General features: G+C 34.3%; 1 protein-coding gene across 1 annotated transcript in view; it reads left to right on the top strand.

The window, feature by feature from the left end:
- Positions 1-15,798, top strand: part of LOC143257364 (putative G-protein coupled receptor No18) — a 190,092-nt gene that overhangs the window by 78,703 nt on the left and 95,591 nt on the right. The window lies entirely within an intron of this gene.

Raw genomic sequence — 15,798 nt, 5'->3', positions numbered from 1 at the left:
GTCCATCAGATCACTGATACGTCATAATTACTGGTCCATCGCAACTACTGATACGTTACAAGTACTGGTTCCTCACAACCACCGGTACATCACAAGTACTGGTTCCTCACAACCACCGGTACATCACAAGTACTGGTTCCTCACAACCTTCCGGCTGATCCGTGAAATTTCAGGAAAAGAAAACAAACTGACAAAAGAGCCCTATGGAATGTTATAATACGATAAAATGATTTCGGATTATCGGTTGATGTTGGTTCTATTATATGTAATGGTATAAGTAGTGATTTTTGATAATGGTATTAGAACTTTAATTCAAATAAAGTACAGACGTTCCGTACCATATTTTAATTAAAGTTTTAATATCCATACCAGCTGTCTTGAGAATACAACTGGTGATTTTATTGTAATTAGTGAAGCAAACTGTTGGTTTATTGTGCGTAGTAAAACAGATGGTGGTTGTATTGTAATTAGTAAAGCAAACGGTGGGTTTATTGTGTGTAGTAAAACAAGTGGTGGTTTTATTGTATTTAGTGAAGTAAATGGTGATATATTGTGTATAGTAAAACAAGTGATGGTTTTATTGTATTTAGTGAAGTGAATGGTGGTTTTATTGTGTGTAGTAAAACAAGTGGTGGTTTTATTGTATGTAGTGAAGTAAATGGTGGTTTTATTGTGTGTAGTAAAACAAGTGATGGTTTTATTGTATGTAGTCAAGTAAATGGTATTTTTACTGTGTGTAGTAATACAAGTGGTGGATTTATTGTATGTAGTCAAGTAAATGGTAGTTTTACTGTGTGTAGTAAAACAAGTGGTGGTTTTATTGTATGTAGTCAAGTAAATGGTATTTTTACTGTGTGTAGTAAAGCAAGTGGTGGTTTTATTGTATGTAGTCAAGTAATTGGTAGTTTTACTGTGTGTAGTAAAACAAGTGGTGGTTTTATTGTATGTAGTCAAGTAAATGGTAGTTTTATTGTGTGTAGTGAAACAAGTGGTGGTTTTATTTAGTGAAGTAAATGGTGGTTTTATTGTGTGTAGTAAAACAAGTGGTAATTTTATTTAGTGAAGTAAATGGTGGTTTTATTGTGTGTAGTAAAACAAGTGGTGGTTTTATTTAGTGAAGTAAATGGTGGTTTTATTGTGTGTAGTAAAACAAGTGGTTGTTTTATTGTATATAGTGGGCAAGTAGTTACAAGTATTTGAATGTTTACCAACAATCCAAAGACTCACTTTTGACATCTGTAAGGTAAAAGAGAATCTCAAGAGTTGGCGGTGGATGGTAATGACTACCTGCCTTCTAGTCTTACACTGCTAAAATATGGACGCCTAGCACAGGTAACCCTCGTGTAGCTTTGCGCGGAATTTGAAAACAAATATACTAACAAAATTGTTAGGTCTTCAGTGTGACCTTACGGATGTCAAAAATGAGTCTTTGGATTATTGGAAAACATTTAAATTCTTGTAACTGCTTGCCCACTACATACAATAAAACCGCCACTTGTTTTACTACACATGAGAGAAACAAGTACAGAATGAGGTAAGTCTACGGACTTACAATGTTAAAATTCGGAGTTCGATTCCCAATGTAGTTTTGCAATAAAAGAAACACGTTCTAAGGCGTCACATTACCTAAAACAGTATTTTTGTAGTAATCCATACTCCTCTTAAAGGAACTGTGTTTGTTAGTAAACTCTTAGAGGTACCCTTTGTTATCTGCAGCTCATTTTTGCTGTTGATATTATGATTATATTGAAAGATTTTATATGATTTTTTTGTAATGTTTTATATGGAAGGAACGCCATTTATCCAGCCTCTCATTACCAGCCTTAGTTAAATCAACCAACTCGTTTGTTCATTTGTTTGTTGAATTTCGCGAAACTTTACACAAGGGTTAGTTATTTAAAACTACCACACACTATTAAACATTACAAATTGAGTGCCCTAACCACCAGCCCATGTTCTAATTAGGAAGGGACCAACTACACAGAAAGCAACTATTTAACATCGGTCACGACCAACCGTTTGGCTACAGCTTAACAACGAATATTATACCTGACTGTCACATTATGACGTCCCCACGTCTGAAAGATAGTGCAAATTCGGTGAGAAGATCTAATTCCATGATCATCTGTCTGCGAGTAGAGCGCCATAACCACTTACTTACAAACCTGGCAACGTGTGGACGAACAAATATTTTTCGGTAATATTTGTTTCCCAGAAATTTTGGTCGTTTATTTTAAAACCAAGCATAACGATTTCCAGCAACTGTTACAAATTCTCCTAAGAAAACGTTTGAAGGATGGACAATTTATCTTAAGTTATTTCATCTAGATCACTCGTGGTGAACTCTCTGCTTCGAGATAGATATTTGACGCAAATAATATTCATCGAAAGTTAGTTTTTAATCTATTAAAGTTACAAATTAACTTCCTACGAAATGGAAAAGTTTTTTTAAACGTGACTAAAATGGCGTTTAATTTACGTTCTGAAGTGTCACCTGCCGCTGATGACGTTGCAGAAAAGGAAAAAGTGTTACTGTGTTAGAACTTAAAAGTGATTTTAAGTGAAAAAAATACCCGATTGGTTAACGAAAAAACATCTAGCGGGGAAAAAAAGACTCATAATGTTTTCAAGTTTAAATTAAATTTCGCATCGTTCTAGCAGTGCCAAAAAATTCACACTCTTGTGAGGTTAAATAACGTAATGAAAAGTTTCTATAACCCGGAATTCGTATTTTTATAGAGGTGAATAATTTCTTGTTGATTCACTTATTGCCTTTTAGCAGATTAATAGTGGTTATTAGGCCTAACTTTGTTGGACTTATTCGAAATTAAATTTTCTTTAAAACATATTTGTGATGTTTAATAAAAAAATTTAAATTGGAATCTAAAATAATAGAATATTTCTCAGCCACTTTCATGGATAACGGCTGTTTCCCAAGATCATGAAATTTCCAAAACATTTCTTCTCGTACTCATGGCTTTTCTTAAAAGTTTCACATTGGTCTAGAAACACGGAACCAACTAAATATGAATGATGAAGGACTGAATAGCCAATCTGAGGTATTACCAGAGTTGCTTTCGATGTCATTATTTCTAAGATCTGAGCAGAGCCAAACACCTTTACATTACGTTAGAAAATGGCTGCTTCATATTTCAGATACCAAAAAAAGAATCAGCAATAGGTAAACTTATGCTTCTACAGATTAATCTGAGCTAAGAATAGATTAACCTGAACTAGGTATAGATTAACATGAGGTAGGAATAGATTAACTTGAGCTAGGAATAGATTAGCCTGAGCTAGGTATAGATTAACCTGAGTTAGGTATAGATTAAACTGAGTTAGGAATAGATTAACCTGAGGTAGGAATGCATTAACCTCAGCTAGGAATAGATTATCCTGAGCCACGAATAGATTAGCCTGAGCTAGGAATATATTAGCCTGAGCTAGAAATATATTAACCTGAGCTAGTAATAGATTAACCTGAGCTAGGAATAGATTAGCCAGAAGGAATAGATTAACCTGAGCTAGGAATATATTAGCCTGATCTAGAAATATATTAACCTGAGCTAGTAATAGATTAACCTGAGCTAGGAATAGATTAGCCAGAAGGAATAGATTAACCTGAGCTAGGAATAGATTAGCCAGAAGGAATAGATTAACCTGAGCTAGAAATAGATTAAGCTGAGCTAGGAATAGATTAAATTGAGTTAGAAATAGATTAGCCTGAACTAGGAACAGACTAATCTGGGCTAGGAATAGACTAACATTAGCTAGGAATAGATAAGGCTGAGCTAGAAATAGATTATCCTGAGCTAGAAATAGACTAATCATAGCTAGGAATAGACTAACATGAGCTAGGAATAGACTAGCCTGAGCAAAGAATATATTAGGCTGAGCTAGGAATAGATTAGTTTGAGCTAAGAATAGATTAACCTGAGTTAGAAATAAATTAACCTGAGCTAGGAATAGATTATCCTGAGCTAGGAATAAATTAGACTGAGCTAAGAATAGATTATCCTGAGCTGGGAATAGACTAACCTTATCTAGGAATAGATTAAGCTCAGCTAGGTATAGACTAATCTGGGCTAGGAATAGATTAACGTGAGATAGGAATAGATTTGCCTGAGCTAGGAATAGATTAACCTGAGCTAGGAATAAATTATCCTGAGCTACGAATAGATCAATCTGAGCTAGGAACAGATCTATCCGAGCTAGGAACAAACTAGCCTGAGCTAGGAACAGATTAGCCTGAGCTAGTAATAGATTAATCTAAGCTATGAATAGATTAACCTGATCTAGGAATAGATTAGCTTGAGCTAGGAATAGATTATCCTGAGCTGGGAATAGACTAACCTTATCTAGGAATAGATTAAGCTGAGCTAGGAATAGATTATCCTGAGCTGGGAATAGACTAACCTTATCTAGGAATAGATTAAGTTGAGCTAGGAATAGATTATCCTGAGAAAAGAATAGATTAGCCTGAGCTAGGAATAAATTAGCCTGAACTATGAATAGAATAATCTGGACTAAAAATAGACTAAACTGAGCTAGGAATAGATTATCCTGTGCTAGAAATAGACTAATCATAGCTGGGAATAGACTAACATGAGGTAGTAATAGACTAGTGTGAGCAAGGAATAGATTAACCTGAGTTAGAAATAGATTAACCTGAGCTAGGAATAGATTATCCTGAACTGGGAATAAACTAACCTTATCTAGGAATAGATTGAGCTGAGCTAGGAATAGACTAATCTGCCCTAGGAATAGATTAACCTGAGCTAGGAATAAATTATTCTGAGCTAGGAATAGACTAACATGAACTAGGAATAGATTAGCCTTAGCTAGGAATAGACTAACATGAACTAGGAATAGATTAGCCTTAGCTAGGAATAGATTAAGCTGAGCTAGGAATAGACTAATCTTGGCTGGGAATAGATTAACCTGAGCTAGGAATAGATTAGCCTTAGCTAGGAATAGATTAAGCTGAGCTAGGAATAGACTATTCTTGGCTGGGAATAAATTAACCTGAGCTAGGAATAGATTATTATAAGCTAGGAGTAGACTAACATGAGCTAGGAGTAAATTAGCCTTAGCTAGGAATAGACTAACATGAACTAGGAATAGATTAGCCTGAGCTAGAAAAGGTTGGCTAGGGGTTTTGAACGCTTAGTTAAATAAATATACAAACACCACTTTTGGGTCTGAACAAAGTAGGATAAACGTAAGTGAACAAGGTAGAATAAAGATAAGCGGTGGTTGGTTTGCGCTAGTTACCTTTTTTTCTATTCTACTACGTTCAAGTTAGAGACGGCTACCGCATAAATTATTTGTATATCTTTACGCCAATTCCAATAGAAATGAACAAACAAATATTTCTGTACTAAGGAAATCCTTGTAAAGGCGCTCTCTTTGCTTTTGATGTCTTCTATTTTTCTGGCGTTTTTGTGTATCAGAAAAAATATCTCGCTGCAGCAAATATTTCATATAACAGATTACCAGAGGGGCGTGGTATCTCCTCTAACCAGTATCAGATTATCCAATCCTGACATCACCATGAAATTTATTACTTTATCTGTCATCGAAAACATATTGGACTCTCAACAGATAAATGAATCAGTACTGTAAAGTCCATTACACGGACTTACAGCCATTCAAGGGCACATAATTACTTGTGTTTTTATCAGCACAGAAACACTTGGTTCAGCACGAGCTCAATCACCAAATATACAACTTGGAGGAGAAGAAACCCTACTCACAACGCGTTAAATCAGATCAACTTGCTTACTATATCGAATACCTTGTGATTACATTTTATATTTATTCATATATACTCTCCAAAAATGATTTATGGAAGAGATAACAACATCATGAAAAGGTTAAAACAGGTTGTTCTTTCCTAACATAGCAGTGAGCAAAAATATACCGTTTTTCTTCTTAACCCCATCTGTTGAAAGGTGAAATAGGAAGTATAAGGTCAATTTTAGTCGTAAGTCTGTTACAAAGTCTTTCAATTAACTGTAATAAAAATTGTTAACAATATATAACATGGCAAAAGTTCTAGTATTATTACCACAGGTCTTAACAATGTACATGCAAACGTTTAAGCATTATTACCATGAATCTAATCAAATATACAAACATAAGTTTTAGTATTATTACCACAGACCTCAACAATATACAAATATAATTTTTAGTATTATTACTACAGACCTCAACAATACACAAACAAAGTTTTAGTATTATTATCATAGAGTTCAACAATATACAAAAAAAAGTTTTAGTATTATTACCACAAACCTTAAAATATACAAATATAAGTTTTAGTATTATTACCACAAACCTTAACAATATAAAAACAAAAGTTTTAGTATTATTACCAAAATATACAAATATAAGTTTTAGTATTATTACTACAGACCTCAACAATATATAAACAAAAGTTTTAGTATTATTACCACAAACCTTAAGAATATAAAAACAAAAGTTTTAGTATTATCACCACAAACCTTAACAATAAAAAAACAAAAGATAGTATTATTACCACAAATCTTAACAATATATAAACAGAAGTTTTGGTATTATTACCACAAATGCCAAATATATACAAATATAAGTTTCAGTATTATTAGTACAGACCTCAACAACATACAAACAAAAGTTTTAGTATTATTACCACAAACCTCATAAATATACAAATATAAGTTTTAGTATTATTACCACAAACCTTAACAATATACAAACAAAGTTTTAGTATGATTACTACAGACCTCAACAATACGCAAACAAAGTTTTAGTATTATTACCACAGACCTCAACGATATATAAACAAAAGTTTTAGTATTATTACCACAAATCTTAACAATATATAAACAAAAGTTTTAGTGTTATTACCACAAACCTTAACAATATATAAACAAAAGTTTTAGTATTATTACCACAAATGTCAACAATATACAAATATAAGTTTTAGTATTATTACCACAAACCTTAACAATATACAAACAAAGTTTTAGTATCATTAACACAGACCTCAACAATATACAAACAAAAGTTTTAGTATTATTACCACAAACCTTAACAATATATAAACAAAGTTTTAGTATTATTATCACAAACCTTAACAATATATAAACAAAGTTTTAGTATTATTACCACAAATGTCAACAATATACAAATATAAGTTTTAGTATTATTACTGCAGACCTCAACAATATACAAACAAAAGTTTTAGTATTATTATCACAAACCTTAACAATATATAAACAAAGTTTTAGTATTATTACCACAAATGTCAACAATATACAAATATAAGTTTTAGTATTATTACTGCAGACCTCAACAATACACAAACAAAGTTTGAGTATTATTACCATAGAGCTCAACAATATACAAACAAAAGTTTTAGTATTATTACTGCAGACCTCAACAATACACAAACAAAGTTTGAGTATTATTACCATAGAGCTCAACAATATACAAACAAAAGTTTTAGTATTATTACCACAGACCTCATCAATACACAAACAAATCGTTCTTTCTAATGTTTCCATTCTTTTCGTAACCTTGGTTGTTTCTAAGACAGATGAGTGGACGGACAGGCAGACAGAGAATAGGACACAGTGATAAGTAGACGGACGGATGAAGGGACAGGTGTTTTCATTTTATTCTACTTTCTTTTCCAAAGTTAAAATACAGCTACATACATATATCAATATAATCACTCAGGGTTGGAATAAACGGTATCTTAGTGAAGTGGCGAGATGAAAGAAATAGCGCAGAAAGATAAAGTAATACATAAAGATTCGTAGGTCAACTTAGATGTAATCTTCCTTCTAAATGCCCCTCTCTGAGACAGTGGTAAGTCTACGGATTTACAACGCTTCCACTCGGTGGAAACAACAGCTAGCCCGATATGGGTTTGCTGAAAAAAACACACACACAGTAACACAATAACTCTTCATAGAGCTAATTTCTAGTTTATATAATTCACAGAACTTGTTATAATTAACGATTTTAACTAACACGCATATAAGTCCACTTTTACCGAGGAACTTCTCTTCTTAGCGCAGGAATATTTGTTGTGAGTCAGTATATTTTCCGTTTAAACTCGGAGTGATTACTAGGGTGCTTATAATGAAAATTAAATAAGTACTAAAGAAAACGTAAAACTACAATATTACAAAACTAAAATACGAAAAATTTAAAATGTTATTTGATGAACAATTTCAGTGAGTCACTGTGCATCTTCGATGGTTCGTTTCCTAACTAAAATAAAATTAGTAAGACACGTTGGAAATGATATAGCATCATGGTACGATATCTGAATAAACGAATCGAAACTGTAGAGAGTAGAAGATCATGAGAGTATCTCCATTCAGTATCTGAATACAAACTGGAGAAGGTAGAATTCAGTATCTGGATACAAACTGGAGAAGGTAGAATTCAGTTATTGGATACAAACTGGAGAAGGTAGAATTCAATATCTGAATACAAACTGGAGAAAGTAGAATTCAGTATCTGGATACAAACTGGAAAAGGTAGAATTTACTATCTGGATACAAACTGGAGAAGGTAGAATTCAGTATCTGGATACAAACTGGATAAGGTAGAATTTACTATCTGGATACAAACTGGAGAAGGTAGAATTCAATATCTGGATACAACCTGATGAAGGTAGAATTCAATATCTGAATATAAACTAAAGAAGGTAGAATTCAGTTTTTGGATACAAACTGGTGAAGGTAGAATTCAATATCTGGATAGAAACTGGAGAAGTTAGAATTCAATATCTGGATACAAACTGGAGAAGGTATAATTCAATATCTGAATACAAAGTAAAGAAGGTAGAATTCAATATCTGGATACAAACTGGAGAAGGTAGAATTCAATATCAGGTTACAAACTGATGAAGGTAGAATTCAATATCTGAATATAAACTAAAGAAGGTAGAATTCAGTTTTTGGATACAAACTGGTGAAGGTAGAATTCAATATCTGGATAGAAACTGGAGAAGGTAGAATTCAATATCTGGATACAAACTGGAGACGGCAGAATATAATTAGTTATCAAACTTTTAAATAAATAAATCTACTTTTAGGGCGAACGAGCTGTTGAAATAAAAGGAAGGTTGTTGTTGTTGTTTTGAATTAAGCACCAAGCTACACAATGGGCTATCTGTGCTCTGCCCACCACGGGTATCAAAACCCAGTTTTTAACGTTGTAAGTCCGCAGACATACCGCTGAGCCAATTTGGGAAATAAAAAGAAGGACACTAGAATAATGCATGATGGGATACTAGAATAACTAAGTTATTGAAAAACTTAAAAAAACACAGTTTTAGAATAAAATTTGGAGAACAAAGAGCACTTTCTCTTTTACTAATATAAAACTAAAATTATAGCTTCTTAAGTAAGTCTTTCATTACAGAAGAAACCTACCAGCTGCTGTTATTGATTCTACAAGACGGGATCAAAAGAATGAAAGGTCTCGTCATTGAAAACAGAGACAAACGGTATTTTCACATTTATGTATATTATAATTTACTCAGCAGCTCATTTGTTTAACGACGTTGAATATTCACCGAAGCTGACGAAAAATCGGTTTGTTCTACTCTTCAATAAACTCGAGTTAAAGACAGTAAAATAAAAGTTGAATAAAGAGAACGTCTATGGAATAACCACTTACAATAACAAAGCAAAGCATTGTGAAACTTTAAAGATGGCAAACATTTGAGCCTTAATAACTGAAGACATTAGTGTAATTATATATCATTCTGTTGTATTCTTTTACGGGTGATATTGTCGCTACACACGTGTGTAAATCGTGGTTCTTTTGATTAAGTATCTATTTTTTCTCAAAGCATAGAACTCATTTATTACGAACAATAAATAACACGTTTGTTGTTTTTTTGCAGGCTGGCTCATTTTTGAAATAGACATAGGTTGGTTTCAACGTAGTCGAGAAACGTTTAAATAAATGCTTACGGAATTTTTATCGCAATTAAAGGGTGAGTAGAACAAGCAAAGCGTTCAACCATCATTTAGCGGGAAAAAGACCAATCACAGTGGAGAATACAAAGAAAAAAATTGGGAAACGAAATAATTAGTTTTGCAATTTTAGCAAAACTTTCTATCATATATTCTGAGCGAAATTGCCGGCCATGGCCTGGTGATTAACATTCCTCGCTGTGGATCAGATAGTTCAAGGTTCGAGCCCGTGATATGCTTATGGTAATACCCTGTAACGTTTCTGCTGTGAATTGGATAGTCCAGGATTCGAGCCCACTATACTGCTGGTAGTGCTCTGTAACATTTCATACTGTGGATAGGATAGTCCAAGGTTCGAGCCCTTGTACGCTGCTAGTAGCGTTCCATGTGCCACATTTGATACTGTTCAGAATGAAAATATTTGTAAATCTCATAAAGCAAACGAGTAAATAGGTTGTCACGATATGAGTTCATAATTTATACAAATATATAAATTTATAATATATACAAAATTATATACAAAATGATATGTTAACGTGTTTGGTGACCTACGCAACTTGCTTCTATCAGTATGGTGGTTAAAAATCTATTTAGCTAAGCTTTTGACCTTACAAAAGGTTCTTTACATATAAAGGCCTGGTTTATTTGTTTGTTTTTGAATTTCTCCCAAACCTACACGATGGCTATTTGCGCTAACCGTCCCGAATTTAGCAGAGCAAGCCTACAAGGAAGACAGGTAGTCATCACCAGCTCTTGGACTAGTCTTTTATCAACGAATAGTGGGATTGATCGTCACTATATAACGCCCTCACGGCTGAAAGGGCGAGCATGCTTGCTGCGAGGTTGATTACAGGTTAAACGCTCTAACCACCTGGCCATGCCAGACCTAAAGGCTTGGTGGCTAGAACACTAAACTTGCAGTCTACAAATCGCGAGTTCGAATCTCCATTCCGGAAAATTCTCACCCTTTAAGTAGTGGAAACGTTATAACGTGACGGTCAATCTCACTCTTCGCTGGTAAAAGACTAGTCCAATAGTTGGCTGTGGGTAGTGATGACTAGCTGCTTTCTCCCTAGTCTTACGCTGCTAAATTAGGGATGGCTAGTGCAGATAGTCCTCGTGTAGCTTTGCGCAAAATGCAAGACAAACAAACATTAAACTTGTTAAGAAATACAAAAACACGATTAAGTTACATCAAACGCTATTGGCTGTATGATTTGGATGACTTCGACTTTTTAAAAATATTGCCTTTGTTTGTGTTCCAGGAATAATGATATAATGAAGGAGTCACTTTTTGTAACCGTTTTTCTCGTGGGTAACGATACTATCCGTAAAGGCGTGGGTGTATCCATGCCAACAGGGTAGGTGGGGGGAGCACCATTTCTTTTGCAAACGAAAATAACTCTTTCTTTTACAACAACAAAAAAAATGGCTCTTGGCCTTCCGATCTTTTACTCCTGGTTCACATATTTTAAAATTATTAGAAACGTTTGATGTACTACCAGTTAGTTCTGTTTATGTTACACGTCATATCGTTGTTTGTTTTATATCACGGCGTGTTATACTAAATCGATATAGTAGAAACGCGACTAATAACGTAATCCGTCATCTTCACATAGTTATGCACGCGTCGATTTAGACTACATGTTGAAAACAATCACCCAACTAACATGAACATGAATTAATTTAGCCTCGTTAGTTCTTTTATTTTCGAATAAAGACACGAAACATTGTGTTAATTTCACTGTTCACATAAATAACCTGTGATGTGTCGTTGTAAACGTTTACATATGTAATTCCTGATGTGTGTAACCTCTAATGTGGTGTTTGGATGTATTAGAGCTTGAAAATGACTGGCCACCTACCGAATGTATTTATAACTATTATTTGGATCATGTATTGATTTCCAAGATTCAACAAATTGTGTATGAGCTTTACCAATGAGCTCAACTACGTTTCGTCTTAATATATGCATTTATTTATCTATTTATGTGCATAGAAATATATCCTAATTGATAGCAGCTTAAAGAATCGAGCTTCTATCTCGAACTTAAATGGCTCATTTCGATTCATAATTTGGCTTTCTTTCTTCTACAAACTGATTTTGAGATATTCTGTCAACAATGCTCTATGATTTTGATACATTACGCCGTGCGTTGTTTTTCATCAGATTCTAAAGAAGTTTGCATAATATGTAAATAAGTTTGTAATTACAGTATTCTGTCATTGAGCGCGTTGGACAGATGAGGGTACTTACTACAGATGAGACTGTTTAGTGAAGTGGTTTTTATATTTCCGTGCAAATAAATAAACTTACAATGACGAGAGATGAAAATGCAGTGAAACATTATTGTTTGAGAAATAAAGTTTAGAAGTCTGTAATGAGATAGTTTAAAGCCCTCGTGTAAAACAACAACAACCTTTAGCGTAGCGGTACATCTGTGGGTTTACCACACGAGAAACCTGCTTTAGATACACTTGGTGGGTAGGCTACAGATAGCCCATTGTAAAACAATGTGTTTCACTACAAACAAAGAAACAGCAAGTTAAACAGTAACAATAAGTAATGGTCATTTTAGTAAATGAGCAATTTTTTCCGTATTTTTGGAATGTCAGTCCTACCTTTAGAGACTTCTGTGTTGTGATGTGTTGTGTTTCGAACGTTATGATAGCTGGTTATCAACTGAAGAGACTTGGATAATCAGATATTTTTATGGAAATAATCAGTATTTGTTTGCACAAACATAATCTACACCTGTTTTTCACAAACGCAATCTGTGTCTGTTTTCACAAACACAGTCTGTTTACCTTATTTATTTATTGTGTCCGACGACCAATGGAGCAATGTCAAGTGCATCCACTTAACTTTGGTTTCAAATGTGTGTAGTAGAGATTAGTCGTTTTTGTAATCATGGTATACATCAGGGTATTCCATTTTGAAAATTTTCTGGAGAACAAGTACCCCCTAACAATTACGCCTATTTTCACTTCCCATAAATATCCAGTAGTAGTTGAGAACCATTTTCTACAATACCCTTCAAAGTTATTTCAATGGTTGTTTTCGTCAGTTCACCAGAAATATTATAAACATGACCATTTTTGGTCACTTCTCAAAAAGTGTTACCTGGATATTTATATTTTGGGAAATCTTCACAATTTTTCAAAATTTGAAATATTTATATAGATCAATGGAAAGGAATAAGTAATATATCACATAAATATTACTTAATATAATCACTCAATTCACTTAATAATATTCATGACCTGATGAAGAACTCAAAATTGGACTTTGAATGTTGTCTCAGAACCATAACGCTGAAAGGTCAGAGAAGTAGCAAACACAAACACATTTGTTAACAACACTGTCAACGCCCACTTAGAAAACACACATACCGAACACAGTGGCTAAGCCCATCAAGAAAACACTGTTAAAACCCACCTAGCAAACACACATACCGAACACAGTGGCTAAGCCCATCAAGAAAACACTGTTAAAACCCACCTAGCAAACACACATGCCGAACCAATCTAAACCCATCGAGAAAACACTGTCAAAACACACCTAGAAAACACACATGCCGAATACAATGTCTAAACCCATCAAGAAAACACTGTCAAAACCCACCTACAAAACACCCTTGTTGAACATAGTGTCTAAACCCATCAAAGAAATAGACATGTCAAACACAATGTCTAGACCCACCTACAAAACACACATGCCGAACACAGTGTCTAAAACCATCAAAGGAACACTATGTTAAACATGCTATCAGAACCCATCAATAAAACATATATGTTGAACCCAAAAAGAACCATTTTTCTTTTTATATATTTCTGGTTAACCACAACTTTCTAGTTAGGCATTCCTCCTCAAAATATGTAATATTCTAAATATTTCCACCAAATACGATAAACTCAAGGTTTTAATAATGTATTCTGACTGATATAGCCCGGCATGGTCAGGTGGGTTAAGGCATGCGACTTGTAATCTGAAGGTCACGGGTTCGAATCCTCGTCATGCCAGACATGCTCGCCCTTTCAGCCGTGGGGGCGTTATAATATGACGGTCAATCCCACTATTCGTTGGTAAAAGAGTAGTTCACGAGTTGGCGGTGGGTGGTGATGATTAATTGTTTTCCCTCTAGTCTTACACTATTAAATTAGAGACGGCTAGCGCAGATAGACCTCGTGTAGCTTTGCGCGAAATTCAAAAACAAAGAAATCTAATGAGCGTGGATCATATTCTTGACAATTACGTATCAAAGGTATTTTGACAATATTTATTCATCCGTTAAAAACAAAAATAAATTCCAGAAAATACAGGTTAACCATAAAATATATTAAAAAAAGAAAGAAAAGGTTGTTTGATAGTCATAAAAAGTAGCCGACGTTGAGTTGATTAAATTACGACCTACAAGTCTGTCAACCTGTTCGCGCTTCTCAGATGAGAAAAACTGACTTTTCGTCTTGTCTGTATATCTAATGAAATAAGAAAAGACACGTTATGCTGGATTTCGATGTCTTCAACTCCTTCGAGTTGCCGTAGAAACCTGAGAAACGACGCGGTAAGATCTTTCGCGATTGAGCCGATGGATTTTTCAATGGTATCGCAACATGTAATGTTTATCGTTCAGGTGGAGTCCATATTAAAGAACATCGGCCAGCCTTCCGTAAATAACTACCGAAGCATAAATAGCCAAAATCTAATAGAAGTATATTAGTTTCGTTCATTGAGCTCGAATATGTTATTGCAATAAGTATTGTGAACGGTTCAACACTTCTGTTTATACGGTTTGCACATTTCAAATAGTAATCTATTATTACCCGAGATATATATGTACATAAGCGCCTAACTACTTCACCAACAATGTTATCTGGTTAGCCTTAGACTTTCAGGCTACACGTGTAATGATATAAAACTAACTTCACACTTTAAGTTGTTGATGTGTTATAATAGTAACAGTCTATCCAACTATTAGTCCCCCAGTGGCTCAGCGGTATGTCTGCGCAATTACAACGCTAGAAATTGGGTTTCGATATCCGTGGTGGGCAGAGTACAGATAGCCCATTGTGTAGCTTTGTGCTTAATACAAAACAACAACAAGCATCCAACTATTAAATTAAAAGTAACAGTTGAGGAGGCGTTTAATGCCAGCTGATTTAAAAATTAGGGATTATTAGGCCTAATCCAAATGGATTTCTGGATCATTCATTTCATTGCGCGCATCACTTGCGTCAACGGGTTTCACTCAAATAATGATAAAAATTACAGGATTTACTTGAAAATCTAATAGTCTCCTACCATACAGCCACAGAAATCAATCAAATAATTTTAAAATTACGAAGACGTGTGTTTGTGTTGTGTATTTACTGGCTAAAGTACTTCAGTAATAAACAAAATGCTTGTGAAACGTAGAGCTGTCCTAGTTTTCCTCAGTTCTGTAATTATAGAGTTTCAGTATCCAATAGCCCATGACCACAGTCATATAACAAAATATGTTACTGGAATATCCTCTTATAAACACGGGAATTAATAAAAACTTCAGGAATGTTGATCTGAAATGTGTCTATTCTAACCCTTAGATTTTGTGCTGGGAGAATAGATCATATTTTACTAGGACTATACCGTTCTGAGCTATTACGAGACACGCAGCAAAAACAACATCCTAGCATACACGTAAACTATAGAGGGTTACACAGCCTTCCCTGTAATGGTTTTACTAGTAATTCTAATTAGAGTAAACTCTGTTTGTAGCAGAGGCGGCGTGGCTCAATGACTTTGGAGTCGTAGCTGGGGAGAGAGCCGTGAGTT

This window comes from Tachypleus tridentatus, chromosome 7 (genome assembly GCF_004210375.1).
Source record: "Tachypleus tridentatus isolate NWPU-2018 chromosome 7, ASM421037v1, whole genome shotgun sequence".
NCBI lineage: Eukaryota > Metazoa > Arthropoda > Merostomata > Xiphosura > Limulidae > Tachypleus > Tachypleus tridentatus.
The sequence above is the reverse complement of the archived record's forward strand: the minus strand, read 5'-3'. Positions and strand labels throughout refer to the sequence as shown.